Source organism: Mobula birostris, chromosome 3 (assembly GCF_030028105.1).
Source record: "Mobula birostris isolate sMobBir1 chromosome 3, sMobBir1.hap1, whole genome shotgun sequence".
In the NCBI taxonomy this organism is placed as follows: domain Eukaryota; kingdom Metazoa; phylum Chordata; class Chondrichthyes; order Myliobatiformes; family Myliobatidae; genus Mobula; species Mobula birostris.
The window spans coordinates 5,494,204-5,509,249 of NC_092372.1; positions in this window are offsets into that span (position 1 = coordinate 5,494,204).

Here is a 15,046-nt window from a genome sequence, read left to right on the forward strand (position 1 = left end):
GTGCAGAGGAGATTTACAAGGATGTTGCCTGGATTGCGAAGCATGCCTTAGGATAGTGGTCGCCAACCGGTCAATCGTGATCGACTGGTTGATCTTTGAGACTTTCCCAGTAGATCCCGAAAAAAATGAAAAATAAATACACAAATATTGTTGTAATGTGAGCATTATAAAAATAAGTAATACTAATTAGGATAATGGTAATATAGCAATACTGCCGCTACTGAAAGCTGTTTGTAAAGAGAGATTGTTTCCGGGTTGTGGGATTTTAGTTCCATTCTTTCTGCCCAGTGCGCATGTGTGTATAGCTCCCCTGCCATGCACCACAGTAGAAAAGACCGGAAGTAAAACCCCGCAACCTGGAGGAAACCTCTCTTTACAAACAGCTTTCCAAACAGCTTTCCAAACAGCTTTCCGTAGCTTTCCTCTGAAACTTATACTAGTGTCTCAGTAACAGCTTACCAATGCAAAACACCTGAAAAACGTGGCAGATTCAACATTCAGTTTAACAAAGGAAATTGTCCATTCAAAAATTCAGTCTGTCAGGAGGTTTGCGAGTGCACTGTGCTGCAACAGATGAGAATTATGAAATCTAAGTACAGGAGCTGTCTTACTGACAGACACCTCACAGACTGTCTCAAACTGGCTGGCTATAGTTATGAGCCAAATTTCAGGGAACTAGCAGAAAGTATTCAGCCCCAGTCATCACACTGAGTGCAACAGGCAATTTTTATTTGTTTATTTTTCGTGTTGAAATGAAGTTAAATAATGAAACATAGAATTAAAGATGTTGTAATGTGAGCATTATAAAAATAAGTAATACTAATTATGATAATGGTAATATAGCAATACTCCTGCTACGGAAAGCTGTTTGTACAGAGAGGTTGTTTGCGGGTTGCGGGGTTTTACTTCCGATCTTTTCTGCCCAGTGCACATGTGTGTGACTAACCGATTTAGTAGGTCGATCTTGCTTTTCACTAAGGCCGACGTAGGGGATCTTGGGCTTAAAAAGGTTGGCGACCACTGCCTTAGGAGAATAGGTTGAGTGAACTCGGCCTTTTCTCCTTGGAGCGACGGAGGAAGAGAGGTGACCTGATAGAGGTGTATAAGGTGATGAGAGGCATTGATCATTTGGATAGTCAGAGGCTTTTTCCCAGGGCTGAAATAGTGAACACAAAGGGGCATAGTTTGAAGGAGCTTGGAAGCAGGTAGAGAGTGAATATCAGGGGTAAGTTTTTCACACAGAGAGTGATGAGTGCGTGGAATGGGCTGCCGGCGGCGGTGGTGGAGGCAGATACAATAGGGCCTTTTAAGAGACTCTTAGATAGGCATATGGAGCTTTGAAAAATAGAGGGCTCTGCGTTAGGGTAATTCTAGGCACTTTTTAGAGTACGTTACATGGTCGGCACAACATTGTGGGCCAAAGGGCCTGTGATGTGCTAAAGATTTCTATGTTCTACGTTCTGTATTCAATGCAAACCAACAGGAAAAGTTGCTATCTATGATACACAGCCAACAGAAGGAGCTCTGTGAATTGAGACAGAATAAGTTGGAACTTGTGCAAAGACTCACTGATCACATGGATGTAGTCAAGGGCTCTGTTATGAGGCACGTGTTGTGAATTATGTTCACAGCAAGAACAAGAACAGAGACAAAGAGATAGGATCTTGGCATGTTGATCAGAGTTCTCAAAAAGACGGGAATGACAGCATAGCAGAGATAGCTGAAGTTGCTGGGAATAGATCACAAGGCGCAGGATAGATATGTCCCACTGAAGAAGAAGTTCTCAAATGACAACCGTGGCTGTCAAGGGCATATAAGGTAACAAAAGTGAGTGGGAAGTTGAGTGATTGGGAAGCTTTTAAAATCCAACAAAAGGCAACTAAGAAAGCTATAAGAAGGGAAAAGATGAAATATGAGGACTAACTAGCAAATAATATAAAGCAGGATACTAAAAGCGTTTTCAGTCACATAATGACTGAAAAGCAGGTGAAAGTTGATATTGGACCACTGGAAAATGATGCTGGTGAGGTAGTAATGGGGGACAAAGAAATGGCAGAGGAATTTAATAGGTACTCCGCATCTGTCTTCACTGTGGAAGGCGCTAGCAGTGTGCCAGAGGTCCATGAGTGACAAGGAGCAGGAGCGAGTGCCTTTTCAATTACAAGAGAAAAAGTGCTAGGCAAACTCAGAGGTCTGAGGTGGATACATCACCTGGGCCAGATGGACTACATTCCAGAATCCTAAGAGAGCTTGCTGAAAAGATAACTGTCATGATCTTTCAAGAATCACTTGACTCTGGCATGGTCCTGGAGGACTGGAAAATTGTAAATATAGAAAAACTACAGCACAATACAGGCCTTTCGGCCTACAATGCTGTGCCGAACATGTACTTACTTTAGAAATTACCTAGGGTTACCCATACCCCTCTATTTTTTTAAGCTCCATGTACCTATCCAGGAGTCTCTCAAAAGCCTCCACCACCATTGCCGGCAGCCCATTCCACGCACTCACCACTCTCTGCGTAAAAAACTTACCCCTGACATCTCGTCTGTACCAGCTTCCAAGGACCTTAAAACTGTGCACTCTCGTGATAGCCATTCCAGCCCTGGGAAAAAGCTTCTGACTATCCAGACGATCAATGCTCCTCATCATCTTATACACCTCTATCAGGTCCACTGCCTCTCCTTTGTCCAGACTGCTTCTTATTTCCTCGAAGAGCTCTAACAAGTTTGTCAGGCAAGATTTCCCTTCACAGAAACCATGCTGACTTTGACTTATCTTATCATTAGTTTCCAAGCACCCCAAAACCTCATCCTTAATAATAGACTCCAACACTTTCCCAACCACTGTGGTTAGGCTCACTGGCCTATAATTTCCTTTCTATTGTCTTCCTCCCTCCTTAAAGAGTGGAGTAACATTTACAATTTTCCATTCCTCTGTGAATCATGTGATTCTTGAAGATCATGACCAATGCGTCTGTTATCTCTTCAGCAAACTCTCTCAGGACTCTGGGATGTCGTCCATCTGGTCCAAGTGACATTCCCTGCTTCAGACCTTTGAGGTTGCTTAGCACTTTTTCCCTTGTAATAGTAATGGCACTCACTGCTGCTCCCTGACACTCACAGGCCTCAAGCACACTGCTAGTGTCTTCCACAGTGAAGACAGTTGCAAAAAAAAAGCAGACTTTTAACATTGTAAATCAGCGAGTTGTTTGTTATGTCTCCCCTCTCGCTGTGAAACAAGGACATCTCTTTTACCCTTATCAGTGAGAGAGAGGGAGCCTGTGGTATGTCGAATTACCGGGTGAATGTGTCGTCTTTGGGGTACTGTAAGTCTCTGTCTTTGTTACTGCACGGTTGAGTGCTTCGTGCTGGGCACCGGTGCTTTTCTGCTGGTTGCTTTGCTGCTGCTTTTGTGTGGGAGGAAGGGCTTTGGGGTTCTAACTTTTAACTGGCATTCACTCTTTGGGATGCTCCTCTGTTTTTATGGATGTTTGCGAAGAAGAAGAATTTTAGGATGTATATTGTATACATTCCTCTGACATTAAATGTATCTACCTATTGAAGTACCCATTAAGTTCATCTGCCATTTCTTTGTCCCCCATTGCTACCTCACCAGCATCATTTTCCAGTGGTCCAATATTAACTTTCACCTCCCTTTTACTCTTTATATGTGAAAAAGTTATATAAAGTTATATATCCATGTAGATAGCCTCCAACATCAATTCTTGCTTTCAGTAATTTTTCCCTCTCCCCCTTCCCTCTGTTCTATTCCCTACTCTTGCCTCTTATCTCTTCTCCTCACCTTCCCCTGGTGCCCCTCTTCCTTCCCTTTCTCCCATTCTGCACTTCCCTCTTTATCAGATTCCTTCTTCTCTAGCCCTTTCCCTTTTTCACGCACCAGGGTTCACCTATCACCTTCTCGCTGAAAAGGTGAGCCCAAGTGCATTCCTCCTTCCCTTCCCACAACCTTCTTATTCTGTCATCTTCCTTCCCAGTCCTGATGAGGGATCTTTGACTGGTTATTCATTTTCATAGATGCTGCCTGACCCACTGAGTTTCTACAGTGTTTTGTTTCTCCTATCTGTCCTCGATGGCACAATTATTTAATGTTTAGCACACAAGATCTTCCAGCCTCTCATTTTGACCATTTGCGTCTGTTACAATCGAGATTGTGACATCACTTCACAAGACAGACTAAGCTTGAACAGTTTTGTCTCATTCTACAGATTGTTTTGCCTTTATCGCTCCCCAGAGCTGATTTCCACTTGCTGTAGATAGCATTTCAGCACAGTGGCACTTTCACAACTCTGTCTAGGATACAATGAGACATAGCATATTCCTATACACAGCACCAACAGATCCAAAAAAAATCTGGAAAATAATACCTAATCCCATAAAATCCTGTAATCCTGAGCCGTGGTGGCACAGTAGTGTAGTGGTGAGCCCAACTCCACAGTGCCAGTGAGCCAGGTTCAACTTGCTGTCTGGGTGTTTGTACATTCTCTCCGAGACCTCATGGGTTTCCTCCAGCCCTCCAGTTTTCTACCACATTCTAAAGGTTTAGTAAGGGAAGCCAGCTCTGAAGGCCGAGCCGTATTTTCATGATTGAGTATAACTGTGAATTGAGGCTCTTTGGTAATCAGGGTCAAGCTTGGATATTGTGTCCTAGTTGTTTCAACACCGTACCCCAGCCTGGGCAGTACGATACGGAGAGCAAGCTGTTACCCTGTAGCAGGCACCCCCTCTCCACGCATCTGATGAACCCAAAGGAATAGCAAAGTCTGATCAGCACACACAAAATGCCAGAGGAATTCAGCAGGCCAGGCAGCATCTAAACGGTCGATATTTCAGACTGAGGTCTAACGTTCCTCTCTCTCTCTCTCTCTCTCTCTGTCTCTGTCTGTGTGTGTGTGTGTGTGTGTGTGTGTGTCGCTCTCTGTCTCTCTCTCCCCCCCTGTGTCTCTGTCTGTCTGTCTGTCTCTGTGTCTCTGTGTGTTTCTCTCTCTCTGTGTCTCCCTATCTCTCTGTCTCTCTCTCTGTCTCTCTGTGTCTCTGTATGTCTGTCTGTCTCTCTCTCTGTCTCTCTGTCTCTCTCCCTCCCCTCTCTCTGTGTCTCTCTGTGTCTCTGTCTGTCTGTCTGTCTCCCTCTGTCTGTCTGTCTGTCTCTGTGTCTCTGTGTGTTTCTCTCTCTCTCTGTCTCCCTATCTCTCTCTCTGTCTCCCTGTGTCTCTGTATGTCTGTCTGTCTCTCTCTCTCTGTCTCTCTCCCTCCCCTCTCTTTGTGTCTCTCTGTGTCTCTGTCTGTCTGTCTGTCTCCCTCTCTCTGTCTGTCTATCTCTGTGTCTCTGTGTGTTTCTCTCTGTCTGTCTCCCTATCTCTCTCTCTCTCTGTCTCTCTCTCTCCCCCCCTCTCACTTTGTGTCTCTGTGTCTGTGTGTGTGTGTCTCTCCCTGTCTCTCTCCTCTTTCTCTCTCTCTCTCTCTCTCTCTCTCTCTCACATTGCAGAGTACATACTTTGAGGTTTGAAGTGTGTACTGTTTAACTTTATATTTTGCGTAGTGTGGCAAAACCCTGGTGACCCGAGCAAGCCCTTGACTTTGATTACAATCATCCATAAGCCCTTCATCCCTAGAGAGAAGCAGAACGTTTCATCAGCGCCGCCCTCACATGTGGGAATGCAGAATTCCATCGCAAGCTCGAGCAAATGATTGAAATTCACCAGGTGCACCCCAAAGATATCCACATGCTGGTAAGAGTGGTGCCCAAGGATTATGTGGGACAGGATGGCCCAGGGAGTGCAGGATGGTACATGAATGTAATGAATAGAGATATCGCTTCTTTGTGGGGGAGGTGAGGCAGTGACTTGGGGGAGGTGAAAGCAACTGGGAAGCAATGATATCAGTGGTTCAGAGAGCTGGAGCCAGCCATGGATTATGCAGAAAGTAAATATCAAGTGTATGAGGAGTATTCTGGGTTGGATAATCCAGGGAGGGATGACCCAGTCTTCCTGTGGATGCTGAAGGAAGGTCTGAGCTCAGCCCAGCAGGAAGTTTTTGATTTGGGGATAGCGGTGGGGTCGACCTACTCCCCGATAGTAGCATGGGCCGGTGAGATAGACCAGAGGAGGGGGAAGAGAAGTCAGAAACTAGTTGTTGTGACATCACTAAAGACTTGCTTTGTGTGCCAGCAAACAGGACACCTAGCAAGGAACTGCTGGAATAGACTTGGGCAGGTGAAGGAGATGATTTGTTATAGCTGTGGGTTTCCAGACCATGCACTGGAGGGCTTTCCAGAACCTTCTCTGCCCCGCCTCCAAATCCAGTGTATCCTTCCTCAAGTATGGAGACCAGAACTGCACGTAGTACTCCAGGTGCGGCCTCACCTGTACCCTGTACAGTTACAGCATAACCTCCCTGCTCTTAAATTCACTCCCTCTGGCAATGAAGGCCAACATCCCATTTGCCTTCTTGATAGCCTGCTGCACTTGCAAGCCACTTTGAAGGCACTGGAGTTGGTACGCGAAGGCAGTATGCAGAAAAACCGTGAGTGACTGTCTTGGATGTTCCTTTTTGCGATCACTAGACCCTGTTTGACATTGATTGCTGGCCTGTTTCCCTTGTTTGTTGGAAAGAAAGTATGGTGTGCATGCTTGCTTGGTGGTAGCCTCTCCTCTTGCTGCTGCGCACCACTGTTAGATCGGCGGAATTACAGGCCGGACTGCCGGGACCCTCTATTTGCAGGACTTGATATTTAGAGTCTTCGACTAAAGATGTGTTTTCTCGTATGGCTATGTTCTTCTTTTCTCTCTCACTATTTTGAATGCACGTGTATGTCTTTGCACCTTGGCCCCACAGGAACGCTGTCTCATTCAGCTGTATATATGTATTGTTTGAATGATAATTAAACTTGATTTGTTTTGAGTTGAAATGACTGAAAAGGTGGCTTACATTACCAGTGCAGGAGGTGAAACAAGGAAGGCTGAGAGAAGTCATCTCCAGGTACTGAGATTGAGGGAGTGCAGCTTCCTGTTGACTTCTGGGTCTGTCCAAATAATGAAGGTACTCTCTTTGGAATAGACGTCTTAAGGAAGGCAGGGGCATATAGATTCTGAAAAGGGGTAAGTCAGGGGCAGCAAACATGTACAATCAATAGACTACACAATCTAGCCAGCATAGACGCAGCTGCTCCGGTTAGCAGAGACTGGAGTCAGGATGGTGTCGATAGGGAGTTACTTTATCAGCAGTTCCCAGAGCTGTGGGCTAGACACAAGCAAGGTTGTGGCTGAATGAAGATAAACCCAGTTAAGATAGAGGGGGACATGCATAAACCCCCATAAGCAGTATCCTGTAAAAGCTAATGCCCTGACAGTATAGTGAATGAACTAAAATACTGGGGGATATAAAGAGAGAATGTGTCAACCACTAACTTGCCTATATGGCCAGCAAGGAAGGCAGGTGGATCATATCGGTTAACTATAGACTATACTGCCGTTAATAAGATCATGCTGAGATTGCATCCCATTGTGGCGAGGCCTGAATGGCCTGTCTCCAGAACATACAATCTTCTCAGTCCTGGATATTACCAATGGATTTTGGGGGCTTCCTTTAGCACCGGAGTCCCAAGACTGATTTGCCTTCACCCTGGATGGGTGTGTACATAATAGAGAACTTCAGTTCCCAGTGTGCAATGCAGGCGGTTCACCCTGGAACCTGAAGTGACATCAGTGAGCTGGTTGCACACGCTTGTGTTGGGCTGAGGTCATTACTGTAAATAAGTATGTACTGGCATTTTTACCCGAGCTAAGTCTGTCTTTATTAAGAACAAACATAACGTGGTGTCAGAAGTTGGCGTGAAGACTAAATACGGAGCATAAATGAATACGGCGAGCGACTAGGAAAGAGACACTAGTGATGTAGAAGTTGGTCAGTGAGGCAAGGCAGCATATGTTCCAGATGTTCACTGAATTAACCAAGAGAAATACAGGTCAAATCCACCATGGATAAACCAAGTCCTCCTGAAGCTATGTAGTTTACTGGCAATCTAACTGATAACTGGAAACACTTCAAACGATTCAGCGTGATCTTATGCAATGTATATTTAGTGGCAAATAGAGTTGGAGGGGTGAATGGAGCATCTATTTTTCTACATGTAATTGGCAAAGATGCTTTGGACATCTACAACTGCTTTCAAATTGATGAGACAGCTTTTAGATTAGACTTTCTGATGACAAAATTTGAGGAGTATTTTGTCCCAAGTGAAAACATCATGTTTGAGAGATATAAGCTATTTCCCTGTGACCAGAAACAAGGATGTTAGCTTTGACCAATACTTAGTTGGACTTCACACATGGAGTAAGACCTGTGAACTTGGAGATTTGAGATACTCACTCGTCAGAGACAAAATAGTTTGCGGAACTTCAAGCTCAGAGAAAATTTACTCTGTGAAAATGTTTAACGCTGGAAAGGCTCTGGGTGCGTGTAGGGCAGGAGAGACCACACGGTCACAAGCTGAGGAACTGCAGAGGGCAGAAACAACAGTGTATGCTGTGAAAACAGAGGGACAGAGCACAAGGCTTTTCCCAAAGCAACAGCAAAGCAGGGATAGACTGAAACAGCAAATGCAACAAATGTGGAGGTAGGCACATCCCAAAGACGTGTCCTGCTTAAGGAAAGTCCTGCAATAATTGTAGGAAGAAGAATCATTTTGCAAAGTGCTGTAAAGATGGGGCTACCAAGAGAAAGATGCACACAGTTGCTGAGGAAGTGGAGGAAGTATTTGTAGATTCTCTCCAGCCTGCTGGTGCTGGTAAAACAGAATGGATCATTCCAGTGTCTGTGAATGAGACAGTAATTCCATTCAATCTTAACACCAGAGCCCAGGTGAATCTGATATCCATTGATGATTACAAGACTCTCAAAGAGCAGGATATACCCAGTGAAATTAAAAGTGACAGGCTATTCTGGAGAGAATGTTACAGTAAAAGGAGACTGTATTGTGACCTTCAAGCACAATGGACAGCATCTAAAGGCACAGCTACTGATTGTTGAAAAGTGAGTACAGCCAGTGTTAGGTCTGAGTGTATGTGAAAAACTCAACCTGGTGGAAAGAGTTTTTGTACTGGCTTCACAGACCAAAGCTGACCATACAACACTCATGGAAGAGTTTGCAGATATCCTTGAGGGCCTTAGCTGCCTACCTGGTGTACACAAAATGAACGTAGATGAGCCTGTAGCTCCTGATGGCTGTGCATGCAGGAAAGTTCCGTTTGCACGTAGAGACAAACTCAAACAAGAACTAGCATGCATAAATGTCACACAGAAAATTGAAGAACCAGCAGACTGAGTAAACTCACTGGTCACAGAGTCAGGGAGAAGTACAGCACAGAAACAGGCCCTTCGGTCCATCTAGTCCATGCTGAAACCATTTAAACAGCCTAGTTCTATGAACCTGCACCTGGTCCATAGTCCTCCATATCCCTGCTATCCATATCCTCTCCAAACTTCTCCCACAAAGCCAATGTCTAATCCAATTTGCTACTTCACCCCGAATGCTGAGCAACTGAACCTTCTTGACCAACCTCCCAATGTGGGACCTAGTGGAACCCTAATGCCTTACTAAAGTTCAAGTAGATAACATCTACTGCCTTCATACACTTTACTGGTAACTTCCTCAAAAGCTCTGTAAGATTGGTTAGACATGACCCCCCACACACAAAGCCATGCTGACTATTTTTAATCAGGCTATGTTTATCCCAATATTTATAATCCATTCCTTTGGAATACCTTTTAGTAACTTTCCCACAACTGATGTCAGACTCATCAGCCTATAATTTCCTGGTTTACCGTATGTTTAGAGCCTTTCTTAAACAGTGGAACAACATTGGCTATACTCCAATCCTCTGGTACCTCTCCTGTCACTAAGGATGATTTAAATATCTCCGCTAGGGCTCCAGCAATTTCTCCACTTATGTCCTGTAGGGTCCGAGGGAACACTTTGTCAGGCCTTGGGGATTTATCCACCCTGATTTGCCTCAGGGTAACAAACACCCACTCCTCTGCAATCTGTACGGGGTCCATGGAATTGATGTTGCTTTGCCTCACTTCCATAGACTCTGTCTGTCTCCTGAGTTAATACAGATGCAAAACATTTATTTAAGATCTCCCCCATCCCTTGGCCCCACACATGGATTACCATTTTGATCTTCCAGAGCGCCAATTTTGTCCCTTGAAATCCTTTTGCTTTTAACATATGGGACACCCTGGGAAAGGTTTCACTGCACACGTTAACGTAATGGTCTTTCTGTAGGAGTAGTGTTTGGGTTATGGCTAGTAATAATGGATGCTTTGGAATGTGAGGTGGGTCTTTTTTGTTCAGTGTGAGATGAAGAGAGAAGACGCTGGAGAGAAATGGTCATAGGATTCGACCCGGTGGGGAGATCATGATTCGATGGAGCCAGACAGCAAGACCAACTGAGGATCAGTGAATTGAGCTCCAACTGGTGCACATTTCACTGTTAAATTATAATGGGCCCTTTTTATTTTTACCTTTCTTTTTTTAACTAACCCTTTAGTTAAGATTCAGAAATATAATTTCTTTAATCATATGCAGTGTGCTGTTTTTCTTGGCACTTTGTTGTAACAGGGTAGCAGATTACACAGCATCCACACAAACCAGGGTCTGGGTGGGAGAGCTGTGTTAATCTCACTGGTTTGGCGGGATGGAGTGTGTTTTCTCTGGACTTACGGAGCCAAGGGAACCAGTGGAGTTTCATTTGTGGGGTATCGTCCTGGATCAATTTCGTTGGATGCTGTGAGATTGCCCGAGCATTGATCAGATGGGTTGTCTGTTTAAGCCTGTGTTAAACTATAGTCCAGTAAAGTGATTAAGATATGTGGTTATGGACTCTGCAGGAATCCAGAGAGTTACCTGTAACGAATGCATGTTCGGTGTGAGTGGGGTGGACATTCGTAGTTCCAATGAATTGTTAATTCAGACTTTAAGTACCATTAAAACTTTAGGAACAGTTACAATCATGGAGTGCAGGTTTGATAAAATGGCTGGCAAGGATTTTGTTTTAGTTCATTCTAGCACCTGGTACTACCTAGTACTATTGGACTCATGAGAAAATGTGGGGGTGGGGTCTGTGGGCTGTCCATACTTTCCAGGAGGAGGGGAGTGAAGGCGAGGGGGCTGTATCAGCAGTGGAACTGCCTGGTACTATTGGGGCCCTGGGAGGGGGGTGCTGTGGGCTGTCCATGCTTTCCGGGAAGAGGGGAGTGAAGGTGAGCATGCCGAATCAGAAGCCGAGTTTCCCATAGCTGGAGATGGAGACTTCAAAGACAGGTTGCTCTCGTTTCTGTAGAGCGAGGGGAAGGAGTGGTCTGATGCGTCCTCCAGCGAGGGGTGAGTTGGTGGCGGCTGTTACCTCCCTTGCGAGTAAATGGCAAAATGTTCAGGTTCAAAGTCCCAGCTACTGTCGACTGAGAATGTTCTCGGGGAAGAGGAGTATGAGACCTGGGCACAGCAGACATCTCCGATGCTGGATGAGTGGCAGTGCTCCGATGATGTAAAAAGACAGCGATTGGTACAGAGTCTGAAGGGGCTGGCCGCTGACGGAGTGAGAGCTGTAAGGTCACAGATCCCCTTTGCTACTTCTACAGGCTACATGCAAGCACTAGAAAATGTTTTTGGCGCGACTGAAGCCCAGTGGAGCTTATGACGGGTCCTCAGAATATTTCAGGAGAAGGGGAGAAACTTCCTGCCTTCATTTTTTGGCTAGAGATGCAGCTAGGAATATAGGGAGTTAGGAAAGAAGTTAAAAAGCAGGACCTCAAGGGTGGTAATCTCGGGATTGCTGCCTGTGCCACCAGACAGAGAGGGTAGGAACAGGAAGTTATGGCAGATGAATGCATCGCTCAAGAGTTGGTGCAGGGGGCAGGGGTTCAGATTTCTGGATCATTGGGATCTCTTCTGGGGAAGGTCTGACCCATACAAAAAGGATGGGCTGCACCTGAACTGGAAATAGACCAATATCCCGGTGGGCAAGTTTGCTAGAGCTGTTGGGGAGGGTTTAAACTAGTTTGTCAGGGGGGTGGGAATCAGAATGTGAGTGCAGAGATTAGGGTAGAAGGACAAGGGCACGATGCTATGAGTTCTGAGTTGGTGAGGAAGGACAAGCAGGGGACAAAACATAAATATAGCCTTAGAGGGGTTGAAATGTGTCTATTAGGAATAAAGGGGATGAACTTAGAGCATGGATCAATACGTGGAACTACGATGTTATGGCCGTCACTGAAACTCGGCTGGAGGAAGGGCAGGATTGGCTGATGCAGGTACTGGGGTTTAGGTGTTTTAAAAGGAATAGGATGGGAGGTAGAAAAGGGGGGGAGTAGCATTACTGGTCAGGGATAGTATCACGGCCATAGAAAGGGAGGACACTGCAGAGGGAGTGTCCACTGAGTCGGTGTGGGTGGAAGTCAGAAATAGGAAGGGATCAATCACTGTGCTGGGAGTAGTCTATAGGTCCCCAAATAGCCCTCAGGACACCGAGGAGCAGATAAGCAGGCAGATTTTAGAATGGTGCAAGAAATACAGGGTTGTAGTTATGGGTGATTTCAACTTCCCTCATATTGACAGGCACCTCCTGACTGCAAGGGGGATAGATGGGGCTGAATTTGTCAGGTGTGTTCAGGAAGGTTTCTTGACACAGTATGTGGACTGGCAGACGAGAGGAGAGGCCATACTGGATCTAGTTCTGGGTAATGAACCTGGTCAGGTGGCAGACCTCTTGGTGGGGCAGCATTTTGGTGAGAGTGACCACAACTCCCTTAGCTTCAGCATAGCTATGGAAAAGAATAAAAACAGACAAAATGGGAAAGTGCTTAACTGGGGAAGGTCTAACTATGAAGGGATGAGGCAGGAACTAGTGAGAGTAAATTGGAAACAGATGTTCAAGGGTGATAGCACAGAAGTAATGAGGAGGAAGTTTAGGAACCACTTGTGCTGGGTTCAGGATAGGATTGTCCCACTGAGACAAGGAAAAAAATGGTAGGAAAAGGGAACCGTGGCTGACGAAACATGCGAGGCAACTCGTCAAGAGGAAGAGGAAGAAGAAGAATTCTTATTTTAGATATAAGAAGCAGGAAGGGCTCATGAGAAATATAGGGTAGCCAGGAAGGAGCTTAAGAAGGGATTTAGGAGAGCTCGAAGGAGGCATGAGAAGGCCTTGGCATATAGGATTAAGGAGAACCCCAAGGCGTTCTATGCATATGTGAAGAACAGAAGGATGACAAGAATGAAGGTGGGGCTGCTAAAGGATAAAGAAGACAACATGTGCCTGGAGGCGGAGGAGGTTAGGAGGTCCTAAATGAATACTTTGCTTAAGTATTCACAAGTGAAAAAGACCTTAATCAGGGTGATGACGAAATAGAACAGGCCTGTGTGCTGGACAATGTGGAGATTAAGGAAGAAGTATTGGATCTTCTTAAAAACGTCAAGATTCATAAGTCCCCAGGGCCGAACGTGATATACCCCAGGTTGCTGTGGGAAGTGAGAGAAGAGATCGCTGGAGCAGTAGCTATGATCTTTGCATCCTCTTGGCTACAGGGAAGGTGCCGGAGGATTGGAGAATGGCAAATATAGTTCCCTTGTTTAAAAAAGGTAATAGGGAGAATCCTGGGAACTATAGACCGGTGAGTCTTACGTCAGTAGTCTGCAAACTATTGGAAAGGATTCTTAAGGATAGGATCTATGAGCATTTGGAGAAGTACAGTCTACTCAAGGATAGACAACATGGATTTGTGAAGGGAAGGTCGTGCCTCACGAGCCTGATAGAGTTTTTTGAAGAGGTAACAAAAGAAATTGGCCGTGTTACAGCTTGGGGATTTAGCTGGAGTGATGGGAAATCCTAAATTTCCCAGAATACCTGATGCCAAGTCCCTCCTGGTGGTTGCTCCAGAAGACCATGAAGAGGCGTCCTGCTTACCTGCTGGGGTACTGGTGAGGCCTGAACTGCAGAAGCCTTCAGTTGTACGGGTGAACAGGATGACAGTGAGTGGCAGGGACACTTCGGAGCGGGAGGTCACCCTCAGGCAGGGGATGCCAATGGCGCACCTCTTCCCGGTGACGGTAATGTCTAGTGTCCCTGTGAAACAAGCCAGGGAGAAACCATCTCCGAAAAAGGGAAAGTTGACTGCCGAGTCATTCAACTTTGGGGACTCCCTGGTACCGGTGGGTTGGAAGAAGAGGTTGATAGAGAAGATGTTGAAGCTGGAAGATGTCTTTTCTACTGACGAGTTTGAAGTGGTTTGTTCCAAAAGCACTCGTTACACCATCCAAGTGAAAGAGGACACCCTGTTCAGAGAAAGGTTGCAGTGACTGGCACCTACAGAGGTGGAAAACGTTTGGCAGCATCTGTGGAAGTTAAAGGAAGCTGGGATTATCACTGAGTCCAGAAGCCCTTATGTCTCCAATAGTGGTGGCCTGGAAGAAGAATGAGAATGTACAGATGTGTGTGGACTGTAGGACTCTGAACAGCCATACAGTCTCCGACCAGGATATAGTCCCGAGAATCGAGGAAGCGCTGGTCTGCTGAATAGTGCAATGTGGTTCAGTGTGCTGGCCCTCAGGAGTGTTATTATCAGATCCCCATGAGTGAGACTGACAAAGAGAAGACGGCATTTATATGTCTACTGGGATTCTTCTAGTTTGAAAGGGTACCCCAGGGCATATCGGGAGACTTGGTGGCTTTCCAGCGTGTCATTGGAGAAAATGGTGGGGGATATGAACTTGCTTGAGGTATTTGAGGTATTGGTGCCCCGAGATGATCACATCGTGTTCGGGTCCACTTTGGAGGAACATGAAGTGAGGCTACTGAGGGTGCTGGGCTGCCTGAAAGCTGAAGGGTTAAAGCTTTCCCTGGACAAGTGCCAGTTCTGCTAGACGTCTGTCAGCTACGTTGGGCACATAGTCTCACGGAATGGAGTAGTTGCAGAGCTGTCTAAGATAGAGGTGATGACCACCTGGTCAAGGCCCCGGACTGTGAGTG